This window comes from Sorex araneus, chromosome 1, assembly GCF_027595985.1.
Source record: "Sorex araneus isolate mSorAra2 chromosome 1, mSorAra2.pri, whole genome shotgun sequence".
In the NCBI taxonomy this organism is placed as follows: Eukaryota; Metazoa; Chordata; class Mammalia; order Eulipotyphla; family Soricidae; genus Sorex; species Sorex araneus.
This window is the reverse complement of record NC_073302.1, coordinates 154,454,102-154,480,865: the sequence shown is the minus strand read 5'-3', so window position 1 is coordinate 154,480,865 and position 26,764 is coordinate 154,454,102. Positions and strand designations below refer to the sequence as shown.

Sequence of the window (26,764 nt, the reverse complement as noted above, 5' to 3'; positions counted from 1 at the left end):
TCTATAAACTGAAAAAAAAATTCATGAGATTGAAATAACTTTATAAACTCCACCAATAAAAAGTCAGTAAGTATTTTCATGAAACTTCTAGCCTATGGAATAAAGGGTCATTAAACTTTGGTCTCTTTGGGAACTGTATTACCTCTATGACCAGGTTCTGTCTGTGTGACTATAGGCAGTATTTGAACTATGATATTTATTCTTCAATTGACATTGATCCCATGAGTCTTATGAACGAAGGGGCATAGATGCACAAACATAGATATAACTATAGAATCACTAATATAACACATGTGCCAGGTCCAAACTGGTCTACACTATAACTATTCCTATCATCCACTACTTCCAGATGTGGAGAAGCAAAAGGAAATAGTCAACTGTAAATATCCCAATTAGAAACCAACAAGATAGTCTCCAATCTCATTACTTTTGAATTCACTAAATGATACAAAAATATGTAAAACAAGAAGCCTTTAGCTGAGCAGCTGAAGCTTAAGCAGCTGAAGCCTGGGGGTAACCAGAGGCTAGAACCAGTCTGGCTCTGTAATCTGGGCTATGTAACAGCTAGGGTCATATCTGATTCCCCAGGATGGTGCAAAAGAAAGAGGATGCACATCATGCATCCATGGCTAAACAAGTCTCCTCCTCCTCCTCCTCCTCCTCCTCCTCCTCCTCCTCCTCCTCCTCCTCCCTCTTCCCCCTCATCCTCCCAAGGAAGTGAGGAAGAAAGAGGATGCACATCATGCATTCATGGCTAAACAAGTCTCCTCCTCCTCATCCTCCATCCTCCTGCCCAGACTGACTGCCTGAGATACCCATGAGCCTCACAGAGCTGGCGCTGAGAGCAGGCAAATCAGTAAAAGAAAGAAAACCTACAATCTCTAGAAGAGGCTATGGTCCCTGTGGAGAGAAGACGCTGCTAAAAGCAATAGTGCTCACAGACAGAGGAAGGGAAAACTGAAAGGACGAAGGGAAGCAAGTCCCTGGAAGTGATGTGATTAGAATACAACGGCAAATAATTTTGGAAACAAAAAAAGTTTTGGAATTTTACAAAAACTCAGTAACTTTAACTCAAAGGGAATGGAAATTCCAAAGCACAGTGCGGGTTGTCTCGGACAAGAGTTGGCAAACTTTCTTGAAGAGCCAAGTTAGTAAATATTTTTTACTCTGGGGGCCATATGGGTCTCTTGAAACTGCCCAACTTTGCCATAGTAGCATGAAAGAAGCCATAGATAATACATACAGAAATGGATTTGGTCCCGTTCCAACAGAACATTATTTATAGAAACATGTAGCAGGATTGATTTGGCAAGTAATCTGAGGTTTGCAGAGCCTTGGTCCAGAAGGTTAAATAAAAAGTCTATCACAACACAGGAAGGAGAAAAATGGAAAGTAAATGGATCCAACAAATTTAAAATGCAAAACTGGCAACTCTAAAGGAGAAAGGGGACCAGATGGAGAACACACAATTGAAGAAATAACACAAGAAAACTGTCCTTAGAAATATTTAGACCTTTTGGCTCAACCAGGCATATCCTGCTGAAATATCTGAACTACCAGAATAAAGAGAAAAATTCATAAACTTGTATTAATAAAGACAAGATTACTAGAAAAGGAGAAAAGTAATATGAAATTTTTCAAGACTATTGACAATGATAACTACAAAACAAAATAACATTTTGATGATACAGATACATAAAAGCAAATGGATTTCTCTATACTGACACTAATCTGTAAGAAATGAGAAGCCAGCTCCATGTGCCATAGCACCAATAGTTATAAAACACACAAAGAAAACTGTATTTCCTAACATTAGAAAAATAATAATTTTTTTGATTTGCTTTCTGGACTCACACCTCAACCTGTGCTCAGAAATTATCCCTGAGTTTGTGCTCAAGAATGGTACGAGGTACAGCACCAGGACTGACCTCATGCAAGGCAAGATCCTTAGCCCGTACTATCTCTGTGGCCCCTCATCAAGTTTTTGAGGAAAAATGGAAACAATTATCTTAAATCTATATGAAAAAGAACTTTAGAATTTTCAAAATTTTGCAAAATAAAACACAGCGAAGATTTCCTCCAGAAGATATAATCATACTGTATACTCATTTTTAAAAAATGTCATCGGCATGGGGTATGCCAACAAATAATCAGGATAGAGAATCCAGAAATAGATTCTAGTCATGTCAGCAGGTAGGCAGTGAAGGGCCCCCCCATAGCAATAGAATTCTTGAGAAAGAACAGCCCCGGATGCTGCAAAAAAACCCACCTGTGAATACAGGAACTAAGGTTTACTGATAAGACTTCACCTGGTGCCAAGAGACCCAGAGAATCCTGGACCCCCTTCCCAGAGAAGCTCCAGCTGGAACAAAGGCAAAAGAAAGAATTTCAAAGAGGACCACTGACCACTCCCAACTCTAGCCCCTTGGCAACCACCCTAACAATGGACTCTTACCTCGGTAGAAGCCCCACGTGGGTTCAGCAGATTTGAGAAACCCGATGAAAGCCACCTTGAACAAACGAAGCACGCACATATGCTGCCCGAGCCCATGAGCTTGCGCCCATGTGGCTGAGCACATTTAGTGACCAAGCACATGTGTTACCTGTACCTCCCCTCTTGAGATGTATAATGGGATTCTCTGCCTTTGGAGAAGCCCCGTTCTCTCCTGAGCACACTCTCCCTTTGCTCTCCTTCCTTCCCCTTCCTAAAAACCTCCAAATAAAATCTGTTTTTTCGTCACTGCTTGTTTCCTCCTGAAATTTTTTTCTGTGAGGTACGGCAAAGACCTGGAAACCCTGGGGAAGGCCTAGGACTGACTTTCCTTTCCTGCAAAGAGCAATTCCTCACTCCAGCCTGAGTCCGAAGCTCCCAGAGAAATTGGGAGACCAACTCCTGTGCCAGGAAGACCAAGAGGATGTCAGGTGTGGCTTGATGGTCCTTAGTGGAGCTGACAGGGCTCTGGTCCATGCTGTGTGGGGGCTCACCTGCAGACTTTACCAGTCCTAGCATTCCCAGCGGGTTCTGGGGTAGCAGAGGCAAATCGGGAGAAAGGGACCATCTCTCTTTTCTCTGCCTCACATAAGCCACCCATGGGGACTCACTGACTTCACTAGTACATGCTGAAACATAATATATGAAAAAAATGTAAGTGAAAGAGTTTTTCTTCCAATAATGGTTAATCATCTACCAAGAACTACATGATAATAAACTTGGAGCTTCAGTAGATCAATATATTTTTATGATTATAAGAAAGTTAAGAGACTATTTTATAACTTCAGCATCAGAATTTCTTAAGCAGGAAACACAAAACCACAAAGGAAACAACAGACACATTTAATTTTAATAATTTTACGGCAAACACATCATTAAGTCAGATGACAAATGATAACTGAAGAAAATCTTGCTACATAGAAGAAGGATGTGGTTAATATCACTAACAACCAAGGCTCTTTAAAAACCTGTATCAAAAAAGAGATTTTCAATTAAAAAACTGTACAACAGGGACCAGCAGGAAATTCACACAAGAGGAAATGCAAGTGGCTAATAAATATGTGAATAGATACCTGAGCTCATGATCATGACAAAAATGCAATCCAAGAGCAGATATGTCTGTCATTGCTCATATGAGGGAGAATTTACGAGATTGCCACTTCTGCTGCTAATGACAGATACAGACATGCACCGCCACTGATGGGGCTGTGAATCCCTCACATCCTTTCTTTCTTCCCTTCCCATCCCTTGCTGCACAGTGTTGTTATGTCAGGGGCCGAGGGTGTTTCGCTCTTGGCTATTGTGTTTGCATACTTCTTGTCATGCCAAGGATCCCACTTTGTGGCACGAGGGGTAGACAGGGATCAAATTAGAAGCCTCATGCCTGTAAGGCAGGTTCTTGCCCACTGAGCCATGACCCCAGACCCTCCTGAAATCCTCTAAACCCTTTCAGAAAGAAATAGGTAACCAATTTCAATTAACAAAATATAAACACAGAAGGCTTAACCTGTAACATCTTAGTAAGCTCTTATACAAGGGCTTAATGGCTCTATTGTAAGATACAACAATCTTCACTCTCTTCTCGTGATCAACCTTTTAGCAAATTATTTATAACAAGCAATATAAAATAAGTTATTGAGGGCCTGCTTTGTAGACAGGCTTACCGGGTGGTTGGGAAAATTGGAAATAATGGTGCCTATGTGAATTTATTATATGATCGTGTGAATTTATGTATGTGAATTTATTATATGATCATGAAAAAAAAGTCAGGGAAGATCATGGAGTGCTTGAGGAGAAGAGAGAAGCTGCAAGGGCTAGACATGAGAGACCCTTGGAAACAAAAGAGCTGCACAAACTCAAGACGTCACTTCCTGTCTTCCCCTTTCCCCCAAGGCACCATTTGCTAAACGACAATCCCTGTGCAGGAGACGGAGGAACAGAACTAAGAAGTCCGGCAGGCCTCTCTGCCTGCACTCACCAGTTATTGCCAGGCCAGTTGGGTCAATGAGACATTTTCATGATAAAAAAAAAAGAGTAAAATTAGGCACATGTGCGCACACACATATGCACCCCTCCACCTACACACACACACACACACACACACACACACACACACACACAACTGTCACAGGTGAAAAATTACAATGATAAAAGGAAATTCATCCTAATTATGATTCTTTTCAACTTCAGGTTAAAATTAATGTTCCAACCCTCATTCTACAGGATTTCAAAAGCAGAAACTCAAGAGAGAAAAGAAAAAAACAAAACCAGAAAACAAAGACTGGAAGCTCCACCCTGGTCTATGGAAGGCAGGGTGAAGTGCGTCACTGCACACCTGGCTCGGGGGTTTGGTGCAACAATGCAGTGACTCAAGAGGCGATGAGAAACCCATTAGAGAGGAGAAGCTTCAAAAGAACACCAACCTCGCATTCTTCAGAACAATTATTTCCATTTTTTAAAAAAATGACTGAGTTTTCTAAATTGGAAGGTGCTTATTCAAATAGTTATGAGCTCTTTCCTGTCTACTTTGGAGACAGATTTTCACTGTGGTCCTTTTTTTCTGAGCATAATTCTTGCTCTTTTTCACAATGTCCAAGGAGTGTATCTCTCAATTTCTAAGGAGTTAACACTTTAAGTTCTTTCAAAGTGTTCCATCATAGATCACCCAGTTGCTAAGCAACAGATTATCTTGGCGCTGTGATCCGTAAGGGATAAGGAAAAGATTTGAGAGACACATTGTAAAGTTCTCTAAGATATGATAATATAGATGATTCTACTTACTGATTCCACACAAATTCCCCATGCCTTATTTTATCTAAGTAACCTTTGATGCCACGTGGATGAAGAAACTATGAAAGCATGTCAATGGTAATAGAAAAATGTAACATACAGAACGAATAAACGTTGCCACAAACCATTCTGCAAGCATATTAAATCCAGCTATTTAGGGATTAGGTACATAGCCATATGAATAAGAGGAAAATGTTTTCTCTCCCCAGGATGCATTTGTGCCCCAGTTAGATCACCTGAGATCTCCCTTCCTGTATGCTTCGGTTCACAGTAGGGCTGTGTATCCCAAACTTTTTCCTGAACTCTCGAGCTCCTGTTATCCAGGTCACCTATGGGCGATGGTACCAAGCAAAGACAACAGAAAGCCCACTTGATTCAGACTCATCTTCATGCCAATAAAATTTCAAATGAAGAAAATAAGTACACAGGTGAAGAGATTGGTGTTGAAACACTGTGTACTGTGTGCCCAAAACCCAATCATGAATAACTTGGTGATCCATGGTGAGTAAATTTTTGTTTTAAGAAAGAAAAATAACAGATACACCTTCAGAGTATTTTTCTCATTCTTGGAGGGTTTCCTGAAGCAGTGGAGTAAACATGTTACTATTTGGAGAGGCCTTTGCCAACCATTTTCAAGATGCTTCAGAGACAGGATTTTGGAACCGGAAGATGTGTTCATCTGAATGTCTGTCAATAACAACGAATAGCTCATGTCACATTGAACTGCCTTTCTCTCTGGACTCAGCTGCATTAACAGTGAGGTGTCTTCAAAGAAAGAACATGATTTTCAAGAGCTGCTTGACAGCTGCAAAGTTCTGTCCTTAAAAATTAATCTTCATGTGGAGTGAGACTGCACTAATCTTAAGTAAAATTTCCTTTCTAATTACTTTAAGCTGACACATTCATACATGAGAAGACACACACACACACACACACACACACACACACACACATATATATATATATATATATATATTATGGAAAAACTGCCCTGGGAGAGAGTTGCTGTTGCCCTAAAAATTACGCTTTCACCTAGCAAGACTGACAACTTCCTGCTCCGTGTATACAGACTCACTTACTTGCCGGTCTTCTTGAGCTGTGTTTATAGGGAAAAAGAAATCAGTTCATCATATAAATGGTATTTGCCCTCTGAAAACAAGAGGCTTTACTCCCTACTAGGATCACAGGGAGTCACACTATCCTAGTGGAGAGACTAGACCTAGCACAATGGAATCTCAAAGAAAATAAGCGATTATATATCAAGGGACTAGAGAGAGCACAGGGCTTAAGGACGGCTGACAGATGGCTGGCCTTGGTTCGATCCCCAGCACTGCATATAATTCCCTGAGCACCACCAGGAGTGATTCCTAAGAGCAGAGCCAGGAGCAAGTCTGAGCACAGCAGGCTATGACCAAAAACATGCCCCACAAAGAATTATGTGTTTAATCTCTGATACCTGGAAGATGGCAATCAAAAAGTGACAAGACAGATCCCATTAAAAATTCTCTTCCTTTCCACCAAAGCATCACGTCTCAACCATTCAAAAACCCTCTCACTCTTTTAAAGACCTGGTCAAGAAGAAGGATGAGAAGTTAGATCTACTTCCTTTCCAGTAGAGCTCCAATCCCTTTCTACTCATTCTCAAAAGGGAAAAATAGTAGAAAAAAAATAGTTGTTCTAGCAATTATTCCTCCAATGCAATGAAGGTCACTGATCAGGTTAGTGCAGTCAAACAGACTTTGACTTCTGATAACAAAACATGAGGAAATTAAGACTGACCAGTTTTCCAAATCATAACAACTGGATACGGTATTAAAAAAAAAAAAGTTTAACCACCATGACTTCCAATACTGTTAGTGACAGGGCTTCAGGAATACACTGTTCCAACTCCACACCTGCCACTAGAGTGATTGTTCCTCTCCACCGCTGTCTCAGGGGCCTCCCTGGACCCCATCCTCCTTTCTAATTCTGTGGTCTCCAGGCCATAATAAGCTCAGTTCAATAGAGTAGCTAGTTCTCAGGCTCTCTTACTGTGGTCCCGAAGGGTTACAAATAGGGGGCTGAGCCATCCCAAATGGAGCAGGGCTGTGACCCTGGCCCTGATTAACATCAAGGAGCTTGTCCAGAGCCCCTCAAGTCTTGGTTCAGATTGGTCAGTTGCCACCACAACCATCACCCTGGGCAGAGTCTAAAGGAGACACTGAGGAGGATAAACAGGTGCAAGTGACAATATAAGCGAGAAGAGGAACAGAGATGCCAGCCTCCAATAATTGTGAGCCAATGGATGTGGACTGCCATACAACTCCACTGACAAAAGAGAAATCACCAGGCCAAATACTAAATAAAATAAAGCCTGGCATTTTCTGTAAAGAATTAGAAACTTGTTTTTTAATTGATTTGGAAGATTTGAAAAAGAGCTGAATAAAAATTCTAAAACTAAAGGGAAAGAAAAAGAAATTAAGAAGGCAGTGAAAGGATTTAACAGCTGACAAGGCACAACTGAACAAAAAAATCTATAAATCATAAGAGGTTATGAAAGACTGTCCTAGCATGAAAACCTCTCAGAACCTGTAGAAATAGAGATAGATAGATGGGTGGTGGGGAGAGGAGAGAAGCAAAGTGCCTGCCATAGAGGCAGAGGGGGTGGGGTGGAAATGAAAGGAGGAAATTAGGGATATTGCTGGTGAGAAATGTACACTGGTGAAGGGATGGGTGTTGGAACATTGCATGATTGAAGCCCAATCATGAACAACTTTGTAACTGTGTATTTCATGGTGGTTTGATAAAAAAAATACATTTAAAAAGACTGTTCAATAACCATCTAACATCCAAAATCTTGGGGTGATTATGCAAAGTGAAATAAGTAAGGAAGTAAAAGGCAATTACCACATGTTTTCACTCATCTGTGGAATATGAACAACTGGGGCAAAGTGGAAGAACAATAAAACTAACTTCCAGACTTGATGAAAACCGTGGAGGTCACCAGAGAAATTGGGGAGTAAGCAGTGTGAGGTATGAGCAGAGGGGTTTTTTTAGTGCTAGGAGGGCCCTTGGACTTAGGGTGGGGGCAAAAATGCATATTGTGAGGTATAAAATTAACCCCCTGGAATTCCATAATATTGGAAACCCAGGATATGTCAATAAAAAACCATAGAAATGCTAAGAAGCAAAAGTAAAGAAAAACTATCCAGAATGTATCACAGAAGCATAAATATGTATAAGGAGTAGAGCTGAAGAGATAGTAACAGGGATTTAAGTCTTACACAGTCTTGAAGGCAGATGACACCAGGTTCGATTCCTTACATGGAATATGGTTCCCTGAGCACTACCAGGTGTGATCTTCGGGCACAGCACCAAGAGTAAACCCTGAAACCCACTGAGTGTGGTCCCATGTACCCTCCCCCCACAAAAATATATATGAACACACATACATACATATACACACCACACAGACACACACACACACACACACACATAAATAACAGGGAGCAAAAGACATAGTGGACACAATGAGAAAGGCCGGCATGAAATTTAATGGAGTTCAAGAAGGAGCAAGTGAAAAAATGAGGGAGAAGCATCATGTGAAGAGGTCAGGATGAGCAAGAGTTTAGAACCAACAAAAGACATCAGTCCCTGTCCTCAAAAGGACTTGTAATCTCCAAGAAGCATAAATACGAATAAATTCACATCTACATACAGCACAGTGAAACTGCAGAAACCAAAACAAAGGAAATCTTCAAGCAGTCAGAGGGGGGAAAAATACAGATGACCTTCAAATGAATCATTCTCTGAGTAGACACTTCTCTGCACCAAGAAGGGAAGCCAGCAGACACTGGAACCATATCCGCAGAGAGCTGAAAGAAAATCACTGCCAAGCTAGAACTCCATCTGCAGAGAAAAGATTCCTCAAGAATGAAGGTGCCATAGAGATATTTTTAAACAAAAACAAGGTTTGCCAAAGAAGACCTGCACCAATGGAAAGAGAGGGTGTTCTTAAGGCGAAAGGCGGGAGGGGGAACGTCCCAAGTGGAAGGGCCAGAGGGAGGAATAACAAATGTATTTGGGTCAGCTGAAAAAAAACACAGACTAGAGTGTAATCATGAAATTGCGTGGGGTTTAACATATAGAACCAAGCCCAGACAACAGCAACGTGTAAGCCAAAAGGGAGGCAAACTTTCCAAATACAGGGAGGCAGGAATGGTGCTGATTGACAGGAGGCTCAGATAAGTTCGGGAGGTGGGGGCATGTTCTATTTTTGCTGGTAACCCAGCAAAGAAGAGAAACACAGGAGCAGTGGGGCTGGGGTGGGGGTGGGGGTGTCAGATGATTTTTTTTTTATGTGATCCATCTAAAAGCAAGAAAGGAGTGAAACTTAAAACAGATGGGATAAACAGAAAACAAAGCAAAACAAAACAAACCAAAAAAAAAAAAAGGTGGTAGCTTTAAACCCAAATAGATCCATGATTACATTAAAGTATAAATAGAATAAAGAACATTGGTATGGAATCACTGAGCTTTAGAATTACAAGGGTTCTAAAGCTATGCTATTCTAAATTCCGAATTTTACCTCATCTAACCCGACTGCCATAGGGAGAGTTTCTCCACACCTCTGCACAGCCCTGTGGAGAGTCCCAGGCACCCACCAGCCTCGGCCCTCACCCCTCAGGACTCTCTCCTGGGCTGGCAGCTACCACCTGGGATGGGGCGGTGACCTCTCTTGGAAGAGGCTCAATGCTCAGTCAGATTTTGAGAAAAAGAGGAAACCATCTCTAACGCCACCACACGCGTCGTGACTGTCTTGCTAAGTCACCTGACTGGCACGAGCCTCCCACTTTGAAATTAACCTTGACTGGCTGCCAGGGCAATTCTACAAGCGCTGAGTCCCATTCTGTGTCTCACTCACTTTAGTATGCATGACCCCACAGGGTGCCTGTCGCCTCACAGCAGCTCAGCAGTGCACAAACAAATGAACTGCACTCGAGGGTGGGAACGCGCCCAGAGAAAGAGTCTCAGCCGTGTTCAAGGGCCTGCAGGTGAGTGACGCTGAGCTCAGGTCGCTGGTAGGCCGCACTCTAGAATTCTCAGCCGCCTCGGTCAGGATCATCGCTGTGACCAGCACCGTCCCGGCGGATGACCCGGAGCTCCCTGGGCCAGGCTCTGCTGTGCAGAGCTTTTCATATGTGAAGTCACTGAACTATCCTACCAGCCTCGAGAGCAAGGTGCTATTACGATCCGCATTTTACAGATGAGGAAGGACAGGTGCAGGAAAGAAAACTTGCTTGGCTCACCCTGAGCACAGGTGGCAGACCGGGGCGACGGGACTCAGAAGGAAGAGTGTGGTCTTGGCGATTATTGCTAAAAGGCTTCCCTCCGCTATCAAAATTGCCCCAGTGCGGGCGGAATGGAGCAGAAGGAGGCAACAAGGGATGGCAATGGAATCCAGGGGACCTATATTATGTACTCTTAGAACTTGACCTAGAAATCGTCCATTCTCCTGGTGCACCGCCCAAGGGTACTTGCAGAATCTGGGTCCTAGCGCCATCTGTGGCCACTCCCTGCCTCCAGGAGGCTGACGAGCAGCGGTGGCTAGTTCTCTGGGGGTGCCTGGGAAGACAGAGTGTCTCTAGCAGGCTGAGAAATTGATGTAGGATTTCAGACTCCTCCAAAGCTCCCAGAGGCTCAGACCTCCCCACAGCCACCTCGACTGTGACCCTCACGAGGGACAGGCAAGAATGCAAGAGCCACTTGCAGAGGAAATCCTTGACCCGGGTGAGCCACGCTGCATGGAGGAGAGGGAAAGACACGAGGGTGTACATTCTTCTGGGTCCCTCCATCCCAAACAGTTCAGGGGCATGGTGGCCTCGCCCCTCCTCTGAATCACAGCAGGGGGGAAAAGGAAGAAGGAATCACTGACCTACCCCACCTCCCGCTCCCAGCAGTGAGCAAAGATTTATGAATCATATGACCTTGTTTCAATTCCCGACTTAAAGGAAGAGGAACCTTGTGCCAGTTACTTAACCGTTCTATTTCTTCGAATATCAACTGCGGGTGATGCCAGTGACGTCACAGGGCTACTGGGAAAAGGAGGGAAATCCAGTCTGCACAGAGTCAGCAGCAAGCGAGCCACACTGTGTGTGTGTGTGTGTGTGTGTGTGTGTGTGTGTGTCTGCTCACAGAGCCTGGTCCACAGAAGGAGCCTTGGTACATGCAGTCCACAAGGCCTGCACGGACTTGTAAGGGCTGTGTGTGTTTGCAAGAAACACTTCCCATTCTCCGGAGAATCATATCCAAGCCCGCAGGCACTTCAGCCAAATTACTATTTTTGTGCTGGAATGTTCGTGTACAAACAGGCGAACACACGCTCATGCACACAGGCGCGCATGCGTGCATGCGCGCGCGCACGCACACACACGCACACACACACACACACACACACACACACACACACACACACACACCCCTTTGTGCTTCTCATTTTCACAGGTAGAAAATGAAGCCCGTCTTCAGCCGGAGACTTCAGGTGACCAGGAGCCAGGGCCCTGTACAGCTGCTGAGCACGGAGGCTGCCACGGCTCTGCCTCCCTCCCCCGTCCTCTGCCTCACTCAGCTGCAGCCCACATGCATCTGAGACATTCACTCCTGCAGATAACGCTGGCAGGGAAATTCAGGACACACGCAGAACTGTGGTTCCAGACTTCCCTGGATTCTCTTGGGGCACAGCACTCCCCTTTGAGCACTTTTTGACCTGTTGATAGACAAGGCCATGAAAGGTCAGAGACTGCACTGAAGCCTTGCAGTCATGCAGCCCAGCGCCAAGGGCCCGAGCCGGGCTGGGACTCTGCCACTCACTTGCTGTGGGGCTTCAACAAGCCATTTGACGTCTGAGTGCCTGGCCCTCCTGATTCTCTCCCAGAAAGAGTGACGCCAGTTACCGTGGGCAGTTAACGGGCTAGCTTTTGTCCACAGAGAGGCATGAAATAGCATTCACCTCCTGGAAAAATATGTACCGTCATACCCGCTCCTTGTATGGAAACAAGTTATTAACTGCTGGAGGCATCCATCCTAGGATTTGGCTAGACTGTGAGGATATGGAGGCCTTTCCCGACAGATCTTGCTACGTCATTGGAGGCGTACCAACTGGGAAACTGTGTGTGTGAGTCAGCTGAGTGGCCGTAACAAACACCGCAGATATAGCTGGCGAAGCTGAAACAACACATCTCAACTTCCCCACAGTGCTACAGGCCGTGAAGCCCACGATTGGGTGCTAGTGGACTTGGTTTCTGGGGAGGGTCTTCTCCCAGGATTGCTGAGAGAGAAAGAGAGAGACAGAGAGACAGAGAGACAGAGACAGAGAGAGAAGAAAGGGAGAGAGAAAAAGAGAGACAAGAGAGCTCTGGTATGTCATGCACGATAATCACAGAAGGCCGGGATCCACCTCATTGCACCTTCCTTGCCTCCTCCAAGGTCTTGTTGCTGGCTGTTGTCCGTCTTCCTCTCTGCACTCAGAACCTCACTCTGCAGCCACATGTCCAGCTGGAATCCTACTGTGCCCAGGAGCCCCTTGTCAGCTGTCAGCTGCCCTCAGCCTACCCTACTCCCTGTCCAAATCACTCAGAAACTGGCTCCATGTGCTAACCTTTCAGTATACCTGTATTGCAAAACATAATGCCTAGAAGGAAAGAGCGAGAGAAAGAGAGAAAGGGGGAGAGAGAAAAAAAACAAGAAAGAAAAAAGAAAAGCATCTGACATAGAGGCAGGAGGGTGAGGGTGGGTTGGTGGGAGGGAAACTGGGGACATTGGTGGTGGCAAAGGTACACTGGCGAAGGGACGGGTGTTGGCACATTGCATGACTGAAACTCAATTATGAACTAGTTTGTAACTGCATATCTCATGGTGATTCAATAAAATAAAAAATATTAAAAACAAAAACCAACAACTGGCTCCAGTGCCACCTCTCTAAACTGCTCCTGGCATTGCTGCGGGCTCCAGCCGGGGGGCCCCCCCGGGCTGCTCCCCCAGTTCCCCAGCACCCTTCCTGTCTCAGTGGTGCTGCAGCCTGCTCTCCTCTGACCCGGCTCCCTGCTCTCAGAACCAGACTAAACACTCACCAGGAGTCAAGTGACAAATGAGGTCACGGTGGTAGCGGGCACCGTGGACAACAATTTAGCAGCGTCTTATGAAGTTCAATATATATATATATATATATATATTTACCAAACAGCCCTGGCTCCGCTCACGTCTCTACTCAAAAGAAGGAAGCCCCAGCCCCCCTTCACCCACACAGAGCTGTATGCAAATATTCATAACAACATTATTGAGGATAGCAAAAGGTCATTAACAGCCTAAATGCCTGTGACTGATGCGTGGATAAATAAAATTATGGTCTATCCTAATAAGAGGGTGCTAGTCATCAATAAAGGCAAATGACGATTACACGCTACCATGTGGATGAGCATCTGAAACTGTATGAGATGGAAGAAGCCTGGCAGGGAAGGCGACATGTTTGACTTCATTTGAATGAAACTTATAGAAATGGGCAAAACCTTTTCCAGAGGATATCTTGGGCCTGAGGGTGAGGTAGGTACTAGGATTTTTCAGGAGTAATCAAATGTTCTAAATACATATATCTGTGTGTGTGTGTGTGTGTGTATGTGTATAGCACTGTAGCACTGTCATCCTGTTTGTTGTTCATCAATTTGCTGGAGCGGGCACCAGTAATGTCTCCATTGAGAGACTGGTTGTTACTACTTTTGGCATATCAAATATGCCACGGGTAGCTTCTCAGGCTCTGCTGTGCGGGCCGGACACCCTGCCGGGCTATTCGAGAGGGACAGAGGAATCAAACCCAGGTCGGCCACATGCAAGGCAAACGCCTTACCTGCTGTGCTATCGCAGGGGGGCCAAGTATATCTGTGTAAATTTATGAAGACTCATGAAATGATATCGTTAAAATAATTGATCTTTGAGCGAGAGAGTATAGGAGGTAAGGTACTTCCTTTGCTTGCAGCCAACCCAGGTTCAATCCCCAGCAACCCAGATGTTCTCCTGAGCACTAAGGGGAGTGATCCCTGAGCACAGAATGAAGGGTAAGCCCTGAGCAGGGTGTGAACCAAAAAATAATAACACTTTTACATTATAATTTATAATATAAGTTATAATTATATTTATTTATAAATATATTTATATATTTATTATAATTATACGATTATAATTATAATTTATATGCCTTATAAAATAAAGATTATGTTTTTATAAATTGATATAATATATAAATTCGTTTATATAAATTATTAAAAATATTTCTTATTGTTTTGGTTTGGGGGTCATACCTGGCAGTGCTCAGAATTACTCCTGGCTCTGTGCCCAGGGATCACTCCTGGCAAGGTTTAGGGTCCATATGGGGTACTGGGGATCAAACCTGGGTAGACTATGTGTGAGGCCAGTGCCCTGTCTGCTGTATGATCACTCTTTCCCCATAATAAAGCTTTTTTTTTTTAGCAAAAAGAGTAATTTCTACAAGTCTTCAATTTTACTCCATTATGTTTTTCGTAGGATAACAATACCACACATATTTATGTTTTGTACCCTGGGGTGCCCTCGGGAGAGGGGCAGGCTGAGTCCCTACCATACTAAAGCCTCAAGAGCCACAACCACACCCCATGGCTGCTGCCATGCCATTGGCCCAACTCTAGGGCTTCATGACCAATCTCTGTAGAGGCCAAACTACCCAAATTCCAGGGATGCCAGTTTCCAGGCTGAGAACTCTGGGGTCTTCTCGGAGTGGGACAGGCAGACTTCCCCTACCTCCCCATACTTCCAGAAGACACAGCAGTCACACCCACCTCCAACAATGGCTGCCATATAGACTCGCGGCCCAGTTTCACATACTGGAGTTCCTGGGACAAACAGCCGCATTCGGGGGGCACGAGTCACCTCCAAATCTACAATATGGACATCCCGGTAGGAGCAGACTAAATTAGACAGGAAAGTGACATAGAAGCCCAGTAAGCTCAAAAAACTAAAAAACTGACACAGAAGGTTCAACTATCAATGACAGCTTGGTAAACTCAGACAAGGACTTATTGACCCCATGGTGAAATATAACAAAATTTCTTATACTGAAGTATATTTTGATAATCCCATTAGCCATCTGGTTGTAACAAGCCATACAAAATGGCACAAAATTATTTTGTGCCTGTTAAAGTGGGAGTTGGGGGGGGTTGTAAAATAGGGACAATGGTGGACGGAAGGTCACACTGGTGGTGGGATTGGTGCTAGAACACTGAATGCCTATAACAACTATATTATGAACAACATTGTAAATCACAGTATTTAAAGAGAAAAATTCTTAATATACTTATGATTTGGGTAATAATATATATCAAGAGCCTGGCAAGCTACCCGTGGCATATTTGATATGCCAAAAACAGTAACAAGTCTCACAATGGAGACGTTACTGGTGCCCGCTCCAGTAAATCGATGAACAGTGCTACAGTGCATTATGGCCATAGATGAAAATCATTGTCTCCATAGAAGATACTTGTGAGCTCTGCCAGTCCACTTCAAATTAGTTAGGCTCAAGCCTTTGAGTCTAACTACAAAGTTCACTCTTACCTTTTCTCAACAACTTTGTTGCAAATTTTGATATAAAGGGAATGCTTTCTAAAACCAGAACAAAGGTGCAATAGTTAGTATTAAAAAGCACAATTAAAGGATGAGAGAGATAGTACGGTGGGTAGGGGGCTTGCCTTGCACACACCCAACCCAGCTTCAATCTTCAGCATCCCATATGGTCCCCTGAGCACCACCAGGAGTGATTCCTGAGTGCTGAGCCAGGAGTAAGCCTTGAGCATTGCCATGTGTGGTCCCCCCCAAAAAAAACAAAAAACCCCATAAAAATGACAATTAGGGGTAAGGGAAATAGTACAGGGACTAGGCTGTATGTCATTAGACCCCAGCCTGTTCCCATCACATGCCCCCAGCATTGCGGGATGCAACCCTAGAGGGCACCGGGCATTGTCCAGGTAGGTCAGAGGACCAGAGGACCAGAGGACCAGAGTCGATCCACATCCTTAGCTGATGGCCAGAGCTGAGTATGAGATATGGCCAGGAGTGGCCCCCACATCCCTTAGTATGGCTTGGGAGGCCCAAAACCAAAATAAGATTTTTCTTTTCTTTTTAAAGGGGTTCTCTCAACCAATGTTCAAAGGTTCAGGGTCCCAACAGGATTTCTTGGTCAGCCAAGTGGTTGGTTCAGCACCAGGGCCTGAGGAGGTGGTGCTGCTCTGACCCCACAGTGCTGCAGAGTCCCAGGGCCCCCTGGCTGTGCTCCGAAGTCACCTCGTATGATGTCATAAACTGAACCAGCGTCGGACACATGCCTAGCATGCCCCCTACCTAACTGCTGTACTATCTCCTAGCCTGATAAATAAAAATTTTAGTCAAATAATTCTTTAGCATTTCCTATAATAGTTAATTTAATGAGCAAAAAAAAAAATCAATGGATATTGTAATAATCAAGAGGTATATATCCTAACTGAAGATTTGCTAATAAAATTCAATCATGAATAAGTAGATCTTGAAATCACATTTATTATTTTAGCAAACAGAAATATGTCTAGCTTCATTAAATTTTTTAATTTAATTTTTCTTTTTTTCTTATTTATCTGGGATTCCGAGCCAGACTGTTTTCACGCAGGGTGCCCCAGAGGGGGGCGGGTGAGAACCCTCCCCGCCCCAAGGGACCCAGCCCTGGCAGCACCTCCACCCAACCGCCGCCACGCTGCAGGACGCACAACACATTATAAGACACTTCCTACCCATTTTCCATAATTATCACGCTATATTTGATGGAGTTCAGACAGTAGGCAACAAATCATAGAGAGTAATATGTATATGTACACACACACACACACACACATACACACACATATATATATACCTGTCGGAGAGCCTAGCAAGCTACCAAGAGTATCCCACCCTCACGGGCAGAGCCTGGCAAGTTACCTGTGACGTGTTCAATATGCCAAAAACAGTAACAATAGGTCTCATTCCCCTGACCCTGAAAGAGTCTTCAATCATTGGGAAAGACAAGTAAGGAGAGGCTGCTAAAATCTCAGGGCTGGGAGGAAGAGACATTACTGGTGCCTGTTCAAGTAAATCTTATTTAGCTAGCTTCATTTAATGGTTTACAAATAGCTTAATTCAGATAAACTTTTGATACTCCCCTATTTCCTACCAATCCTTACATTTTGCTAATTTTGATCCAATATCCTGCAAATGAGTATTTTTTGCTGCACTGCAAAAGATGAAATATGTTCAGTTAATATCTGTTATATTCCCCTTTCGCACATCTGTTAGTACTATCTGGTCATCTTACCTTTCTATAATTCTTTGTGTAATTAAAGATCTGCAGCAAGAATGTTCCTCTGTTTCATTGAAAAAATCTTAATGTGAAAACCAATATTCAACCTTTCTGAAAGAAAACCCATACTCTCAGCAAAACTGTTCCCAACCCTCATGACTGTGTAACTAAATTTTCCAGTTCCTTGCTTTTGTTTTTGTTTGGGGACCACTCCTGTGGGGCTCAGGGTTTAAACTCGGACTCGATGCAGGCAAGGTAAACACCCCTACCCGCTATACTCTTCTGAGCCCCAATTTTTCATGTCTCTGTAACATGGGTTCCCCCAACTTTAGGCCAACTGTCATGATCTAGATGAGGTTAAACATTCCTGTTCAAACCCCTCTTTCGTATAATAATCCAAGCCTGTCTCTCCCCTCAGGTTGCTACTCTATGAGGGTGGTTTTGGAAGTACATTTGCTTATTTCTGCTACTGGACCATTTTCCCTCAGGAACACAATGTTTTTGTAGGGGTCCTCAAGCCAAGTACATAATCCTAACACTGGGACATCAATCTATCCAAGTGCATTCAAATTTAAGTGTTTCTGGTTCCTTCATTTTCATCAGCACTTTTCTGTGATCCTTCAGTTTCAACAAGCTCTCCGGTGACAGCAGAGATGAGAAGTCAAAATGAAGCCATTTTACTTATTTTGTTTTAGTCATTCAACTGAGAGTTTTTCAGACGGGCAATTTAAATTTTAATTAAAACTCTCAGAGTTCTCAGGAGTGCATGCATGCCAGATTCTATTCATGTAGAAAGAAAACAGAATAACCCAGAGCATAACCCAGTATGCTTTTGCTTTGTCACTGGTTAAATCATTCTATTACAACATCTTCTCCATCACTGAGGGCTGTTTATCAATTTATTTTTAGCAACTTAATGTTATGCTCCCACTAACAAATTATTCAAAAGAAGCATATTTCTGTTAACTGAGTAAATCATTATTTAGTATCCCTTTTATGCAAGAGACCAAGAGGTTTATAAGAAGGAATAAAGAAAAATATGTAATTCTTACTTCCAAAAAGCTATCTGATTTGCATTTCTACAAAATAAAAATATCCTGCCTGTTATTTACAGATCTCCAGGCTAAAGAGATAGCTCAGTAAGCTGAGCACACACTGCACCCAGGAGGCCAGGGTCCTGGTTTGATCCCCAGTACCACATGGCTACCTGAGCACCCCTAGAAGCAATTCCTGAGCACAAAGTTGGGAGCATCCCCTGAGCACTGCGAGGTGTGCCTAAACACCAATAGGTGATATGGCAACCACTTGCAAAGAGCCTTTTTGCAGATATGTACTTACATAGCACCTTCCGAGAACAGCTCTTGGGTGAAACATCCAAAATCCTGGGCGACAGACACACCACGATTCCAGCACACGCACATCACTGGTCCTTGCTAAGTATGAAAAGCAACTCTTAATTACATTCAAATGTTTATTCAAACACTTTCATTACCAGAAATATCATACTTCAAAAGTATTGCTCTTGAAACTCAAGAGGGAACCTGAATGCTCATATGAACATATTCGTGCTCATATTGATATTCAATATTGAGAGTCTGTATAGGCCAAATTTTCCTAAGAAAAAGTAATTTCAGGTGATTAAGTAGACATAACATTCTATGTATGACAAAAAAGACAACCATAGTAAGAATAATCACTATTACTTATTGAATAGCGGATGAAGAACTTGATCTACATTTCCTCATGAATTACACAGCTCCTGTGTTATATGAAGCATTATGATTATCTTCTCACTTTGTCCATGAAGAAATGGGCATTAAAAGGATTCTGCAGCTAAGGTCAGTTACTAATGTCAGTTACTAAGTGACAAAGCCAAGGCTAAATTCCAGGTCTCCCTTCTACCCAAGGCCAGTCCTAACCACCATTCCAGGGATGATGTATTCTTTAAGCCAAGTTCACATTAGTCATTGGATAATTTCTCTGGGGAAATGGCAAAGCTACAAATGATTTGCAAAAGAAAGCGTAAGCATCTGGCCAACTTGTGTTTCAAAATTTGCATTTAATAGTTCCAATGTTATCATTTACAAAACAGAGCTGCTACCACTGCTAATATGCTTCTGAAAAAGACACCATCAGGACCGGCCACCTTGCTCAGCCACCACCGCAAACCACCAGCAACAGAACACTTTCTTATGTTTCAAATCCTTCCTTAACTTGTTCCAACCCAAAACGCATGGTGGCTTAAGCCAAGAGGTCTATACAATACCCAGAAATTTGGGGTCTAATGGTATAAGCATCCAGTCTGTCACTCAAAAGTTAAACTGGAAAGATTAAATGAAACAATCCTTTGAGAAGCTTGAAAAGTAAATAGTAGCTGGAGACCTAAGAAAACAACCAGAATTCAAAGTACCATATAAGTGGGTGCCTATATTCATCCACTGCAATGCCCTGGCTTGCATTCAATGAAGTCTGAAAATTATCAGTATTCTCAAAGAAAACCAGAAAAAAAGCCCCGAATCTGGTACAAAGAACAGAAGTGGTCTTCTAACAGCTGGTGGGGAAGAATTCCCTCCCCCCCCCACACACTCTTTTTTCATTCCTTCTTATTCCCCTCCAAACAGAAATATACAAGAGACTAGAACTAAGGAAGTAAATTTTCCAACCTGATGAGAGAATCTCTGGTCCCCAGAGGTGAGAGTGAATCTTCATTTCTTCTTTTTTCAAGGGGCCACAGTCACATATAGTACATATAAAATGAGGTAAAGAAAGCCAGAAGTATTCAAAACATAAATAAAAGTAAAGATAGAAAAAAAGAGAGACTAGAGAAGAGCTTGGAAAAGCAAAAGTGTAAAATTATTTATATACTCCTGGGTTACTTCAAAGTTTCATGCACATAGCTCTCACAGTTAACAGCACACCATCGACTGGAAGAAGTAAATGATGAGCCAGATTTCCTCTTTGGCCACAGACTGACCACTGGATAGTGGTCTGCTGACGGATTGGATACATGTTAAAGTCTTTGAAATGAACTGAGACTGAAACCACAACCCACAAAAGTCTGATAGGAACTTGGTGCCTAACCCCAATAGAATTAATCCTCAACAAAAAGAAAATGATCAATATTCACCACAAGATTTAATGAAGACATAAAGTCTTATACTATAATACAGTCCAAAATTCTTAGACATAATAACCAGGGAAGGGGGCTGGAGATATAGCACAGCAGGTAACGGTGCTTGCCTTGCATGTGACCATACTCCCAGCATCCCATATGGTAACCAGAGTCCCACCAGGAGTCATCCCTGAGCCAGGAGTAATCCCTGAGTACTTCTAGGGATGTACTAAGAACAAGATCAAAACAGAAAAACTACAACAAATATGGAAAAAGATGATTTACAGATTCCAACATTAAATAAGAAAGATTTAGGCCAAGGATGTGGCTCAATGGTAAAGTATTTGCCTTGCACTCTTAAGAGCCTGGATTCAATCCCTAGCATCTCTCTCTCTCTCTCTCTCTCTCTCTCTCTCTCTCTCTCTCTCTCTCTCTCTCTCTCACACACACACACACACACACACACACACATACACACACTAAAGTTGCTAGTATTATCCAACAAAGATGTTAAAACAAATATTATAAATATTTTGCAATATTTATAATAGTTCATATTATAAATATGATCCAATAAATTAATGTTAAAACTTGAAAATAGGGACTGGAGCAATAGCACAGCGGGTAGGGTGTTTGCCTTGAAAGCGGCCGACCCGGGTTCGAATCCCAGCATCCCATATGGTCCCCTGAGCGCCGCCAGGGGTAATTCCTGAGTGCAAAGCCAGGAGTAACCCCTGTGCATCGCCAGGTGTGACCCAAAAAGCAAAAAAAAAAAAAAAAAAACAACAACAACTTGAAAATTAAAACGGTAGAAAGTATTAGCAAAAAAATATAAGAGAACCCAACAAAAAGTTAGTGAGTAGCCAAAATAGAAAATTAAGTAGGCTCAGTACAAAATGGAAATAAAGAGTAGGTGAATTTAAAGAGAGAACAATACAAATCATCCCATTCAATAACAGAAAGTCTGAATTAGAAATTAACTAACCTCAGAGACTTGAGGAACAAAAACAAAAAGTTCAACATCAAGTCACTATCATTTGAGAAGAATCAAGGAAAAATGTTTTGAATAACTAAGTTGAAAGCTTTTTAATTTCAGTAAAAACTATGTATTAGAAATGCTTTCAAACTCCAAACAGGATAAGCCCAAACTTATTCATACCCTAGGTAAACAGAATAAACTATAATTCTTTTCTTAAGAATTAGGTTAAATGGACCTATACTAAAGATTAAATTCTAACCTAAAGTAGTGCTTGAGAATATGGAAATATTGGAACCCTCATACATTGCTGGTGGGAATGTAAAATGGTTGGGTTGAAGTGGAAAAAACCCAAAAAAGCTTATTAAGGAAAAACAATACACGTGTGTATGTATGTATATGTGTATATATAGTAGAAAATCATTCGGTGATGAGAAATTCTCTATGGTCTCAGGCCTCTTTCCTGGATGACGACCTCATCAGTCTCCAGAACTTGAGTGCTTCCATGCTCATGAAGTCTCAGAAATTTTTTTTATTTATTTTTATTTTTTATTTATTTTTGGCACGTTCAGACAAGCCTCACGCATGAAGGAACCAGCAGAGGAGCCCAGGTGTGCGGGACCTGGGGCTGAGATCTCCAAGCCCTCCAGATTGGGACTGGGCCTCCTCCACCCAGATACCCCATTTTCCAGTAGCTTGGCAGCCACATCCACAAACTGCCCCCAGCACCATGTAATCTCACCCACTGCCAAGATCCAGAGACTATAAAACAACGCTCCTGGAAGAGAGTGACGAAGAGTCTCTTGCCCCTGCGCCTAGCCTAGTTCTTATAGCCTAGTTCTCCGTCTCGGAGAACCTGGCAAGGTACCAAGAGCATCTGGCCTGCTCAGCAGAGCCTGGCAAGCTCCCCGTGGCATATTCTATATGCCAAATACAGTAACAATGATGGGTCTCATTCCCCTGACCCTGAAAGAGGCTCCAGTGTGGCACTGCTGGAAAGAATGAGTAAAGAGAGGCTGCTAAAATCTCAGGGCTAGTACGCATGGAGGCGTTACTGGCGCCCTCTTGAGCAAATTGATGATCAATGGGATGTCAGTGATACAGTGATACTAGAGATTACTTTTTACCACTTAAAGTAGTAGAAAATAATTTTTAAAGTAGATTATATAACAAATTATATAAAATCCACATCTCTAGAGCAACCACCCAAAATTATGCAGAGATGTAGTAAAAAAAAAAACACAACAAATAAACTTGAACACTAACAAGAATTTAAATAACCTAATGGAATGTAGAAAAGAAGAAACATAGAAATAAAAAGTATAAGTAGATAAACTTTAGACCTAAATGAAAAGATACCAGTTATATTAAGCAAAACTTATCTAAACAATTAACTAAAAATAGAGATTGTGGATCGCAGCAATACAGGGGTAGAGCATTTGCCTTGCATGTGGCCAATCCAGGTTGGATCTCCAGTATCCCATATGGTCCCAAAAGGACTAGTAGAATTATTCCTGAACACAAAGCCAGGAGTAACCCCTGAGCATCATCAGGGGTGGTCCCCAAACAAAAATAAATTAAATAATAATAATAATGGGGACTATTAGAATGGATGAAAAACATGACCCAACTAAGTGCCTTCATTCGGTTTTAAGTTCTTTCTCTCTCTGCCATGGAGGCAGGGGGGAGGGCAATAAAGGGGGGTATACCGGGGATATTGGTGGGGGGGAATGTGCACTGGTGGAGGAATGGGTGTTTGAACATGAATGTGATTGTTAATTCAAACATGAAAGCTTGTAACTATCTTACAGTGATTCAATACATTTTTTTAAAAAAAATATTCTTTCTCGGAGATGCAATCCGGGTGGCCTCACGTGTGTGTGGCTGCTCCACTGCTGATCGAACACGATCCAGAGGCCAGCTAGACCTCTTCTGGTACCAGCAGCTTCTTGCAGAAATGTCTCTAGACTGTGAACTAAGCCATAGCCCCATGCTGCCCCAGGAAAAGAAATGATGTAATTTCTAACATAAATCTCCCTGGACTTAGTTACTAAACTACTAAAATACAGAAATCCAAAAAAGAGACTTCATATCTCTTCATTCTCAGCAATGGAAAACTAATTATCAAATGCTTCCTTTACAGCAGGGCTGTTTTTTGGGGGGAAACTCCAACAACAATAGTGAGTTTTGTGTTGAAATATGGAATGTAATCAAGGTAAAGAGAAAATGAAGTGAAATTTATCAGCTACGCAGGCAGGGGTGGGGGGTGAGGGGATGGGAGGTATACTGGGGGTTTTGGTGGTGGAATATGTGCACTGGTGAAGGAATGGGTGTTTGAGCATTGTTTAACTGAGACATAAGCCTGAAAGCTTTGTAACTTTCCACATGGTGATTCAATAAAAAATTTTTTTTTAATTTTTAAAAAAAGTTCTTTCTGTCTCAAAACTCAGTGAATTATATAGTAGCTAAAAATAGTTCCGGGACCAGAACACTTGGATTATCAACTGATTTCATCCCTAACTAGTCAATACCAGCTACCTAATCTTTCAGCACCTCAAATTCCTCATTACTGGCAGGGGAAGAGTAAGCTTCCTTCCTCTCAGGTTGGTTAGAGAGATTAAATCTACTTAGTGAGAACGCAAAAACATTGGCGATTGTTTTTAATTCTATCACCACCATCTCATATACCCACACCAAATCCATTAGAAACAATGCCACCTGACTCTTCAAAACAAATTTGGAATCTAAATAGTTCTCATCATCTCTGCTGTTACCACACTCCACTCAGGCACAAAGGGCTCGCCCCTGAATGATTCCAACAAGCTCTTGACTTCCCTTTTTCAGAAGCCTCAATGAAGCAGGAGGAATGAGCCGAGTAAAAGGTTCCAGGCCCCTGTCCCATCTGGCACAGAGCAAACAGCAGAGTTCATTACCCCAGACTAACACACACACACACACACACACACACACACACACACACACACACACACCATGGGCTGGTCCCTCAGCCTTCCTATCCCCTGCCATTCCTCTCCTTCATTATAACCACTCTCAAAGTACAGGTCTGTTTGTGGCTCTAAAAAAAATACCTAGCACATTCCATACTCAGGGTCTGTCTGTCTGTCTGTCTCTCTCTCTCTCTCTCTCTCCCCCTCCCTCCCCTCTCTCTTCCTCCCCACTACCCCACCACTCACACACTTTCTCCAGACATTCACATGACTGTCTCTCCCACCTCTGTGTAGTTTTCTCTCACAAATCACCTTCCAGGAGGCCTCCTTCAGACAACACACTGTGGTGTCTGTGAGCCCCGACGCCACAGTCAGCCAGCCTGGGTTCCAGTTCTGATTCTATCGCTTGCTGGTGGTATAGCCCAGAGTTACTTCAGCTATCAGGTTTTCTGCTTCCTCATCTTTAAATGGAGGGTCACAATAATGCCAACTTCATAGGGCTGCGGAGAAGCTGCAATAAATTTATATCAGTAGCTTGGAGTGGTGTCTGGTGCGATGCAAAGGTTATCATATTTACGTATGTATTTATTTGGGGGTGGGACCACATGAAGAGGTGCTCAGGGCTTACTCCTGGCTCTGTGCTCAGGGATCACTTCCGGTGGTACCTGCAGGGCCATATGTCATGACGAAGACTGAAATTGGGTCGACCATGTGCAAGGCAAGTATCCTCTCTGCTGTACTATCACTGAAGCCTGGTTGTCATATTTAATAAAGACCTGCTGTGCTATCACTAAAGCCGGGTTGTCATATTTAATAAATTTAAGAAGTTATCCACACTGTAGGTCACACCCCTATTTTCCTCGCTGCTTAACCAAATAGTGTGAATCGCAGAAGCAGATGCTACCAATTACAAGGGGCTTCCCAATTCCAGAGTGAAAGTGTGTTTCTGGAGAAGTGCATGGGATACAGGTTGGTTATTTGAAAATATTCTTTCCTTTCCCCTGTCGTGAGCTATATTCCTCCCCATAGCACTTCTTGCTAACACCCTGATCTTACAGAGCTTGGGCAGCTATAATGAAGCACCAAAAGACATTTATTTCTCATTGTGCTTGTGGCTGGAAGTTTGAGATCAGGATGCTAACATGATTGATCTCTGGCAAGAGTACTCGATGTTCTGCAGATGGACAACTTCTCCTCATGTCCTCACATGGCACAGATATGGGTGAGCCAGTTCTTTTCTCGAGGGCAGTTAATCTCATCCATGAGACTCTCCCTCATAACCTGGTCACCTCCCAATGGCCCACCTCTTAGGGGCAAGGATTTCAACACATGATTTGTGAGGCTGGACAGGACACAAACATGCAGCCTGTGGCAATATTTATGCTTTATTTTTTTAACTGAATGTAACAATGAGTGTAACAGTGAGATACACAGTTACAAAGCTGTTCATGATTGGGTTTGTCATATAATGTTCCAACATTGTATGTTTTTTTTGAAACATATAATATTCCAAAAAGACGATTTTTTTGTAAAAAAAATTGGATAAAAATTAAAAGAATTGTTTTTTACTGCCTTGGACATTGCCTGATACATATTGCCCAACCAATCATCCTCTCCTAAACAAATATATAAATAAAGGTGTAACTGGAAAGAGAGGTCTTGAAGATAATACTCTTGTTATCTTCTTGTGCTGAGGGCCATGCCAGCAGGATTCTGCAGTAAGAAAAATGCAATCCAGGTCCGTGTACCACCACTTGACTCAAGTCTGGGTCAAAGAAATATTCTTTATTGGTCTTATATAAGAGGAACACAAATTTCAAGATTTTTTGAATGAAAGAACAAATAAAAAATGGTGAATGAGGGAGCTGGAGCAATAGCACAACAGCCTTGCATGCAGCCAACCCAGGTTCAATTCCCAGCATCCCATATGGTCCCCTGAGCACTGCCAGGAGCAGTTCCTGAGTGCATGAGCCAGGAGTAACCTCTGTGCATTGCCAGGTGTGACCCAAAAAGCAAAAAAAGAAAAAAAATGGTGATTGAATTACTAAATAAGCTCCATCACAGCAAGGATCTGGTTTGTATC

At 42.7% G+C, this 26,764-nt stretch overlaps 1 protein-coding gene across 5 annotated transcripts in view; it reads right to left on the bottom strand.

Moving 5' to 3' along the window:
• Window positions 1-26,764, bottom strand: part of PDE8B (phosphodiesterase 8B) — a 271,146-nt gene that overhangs the window by 174,206 nt on the left and 70,176 nt on the right. The window contains exon 1 of one of the 5 annotated variants that reach the window (XM_055124216.1): window positions 18,984-18,988. The exons of the other annotated variants lie outside the window; for them this stretch is intronic. The gene's annotated coding sequence lies outside the window, so the exon portion shown is untranslated. Of the gene's footprint in view, window positions 1-18,983; window positions 18,989-26,764 lie in introns of those variants that run through there. 5 annotated transcript variants of the gene reach the window in all.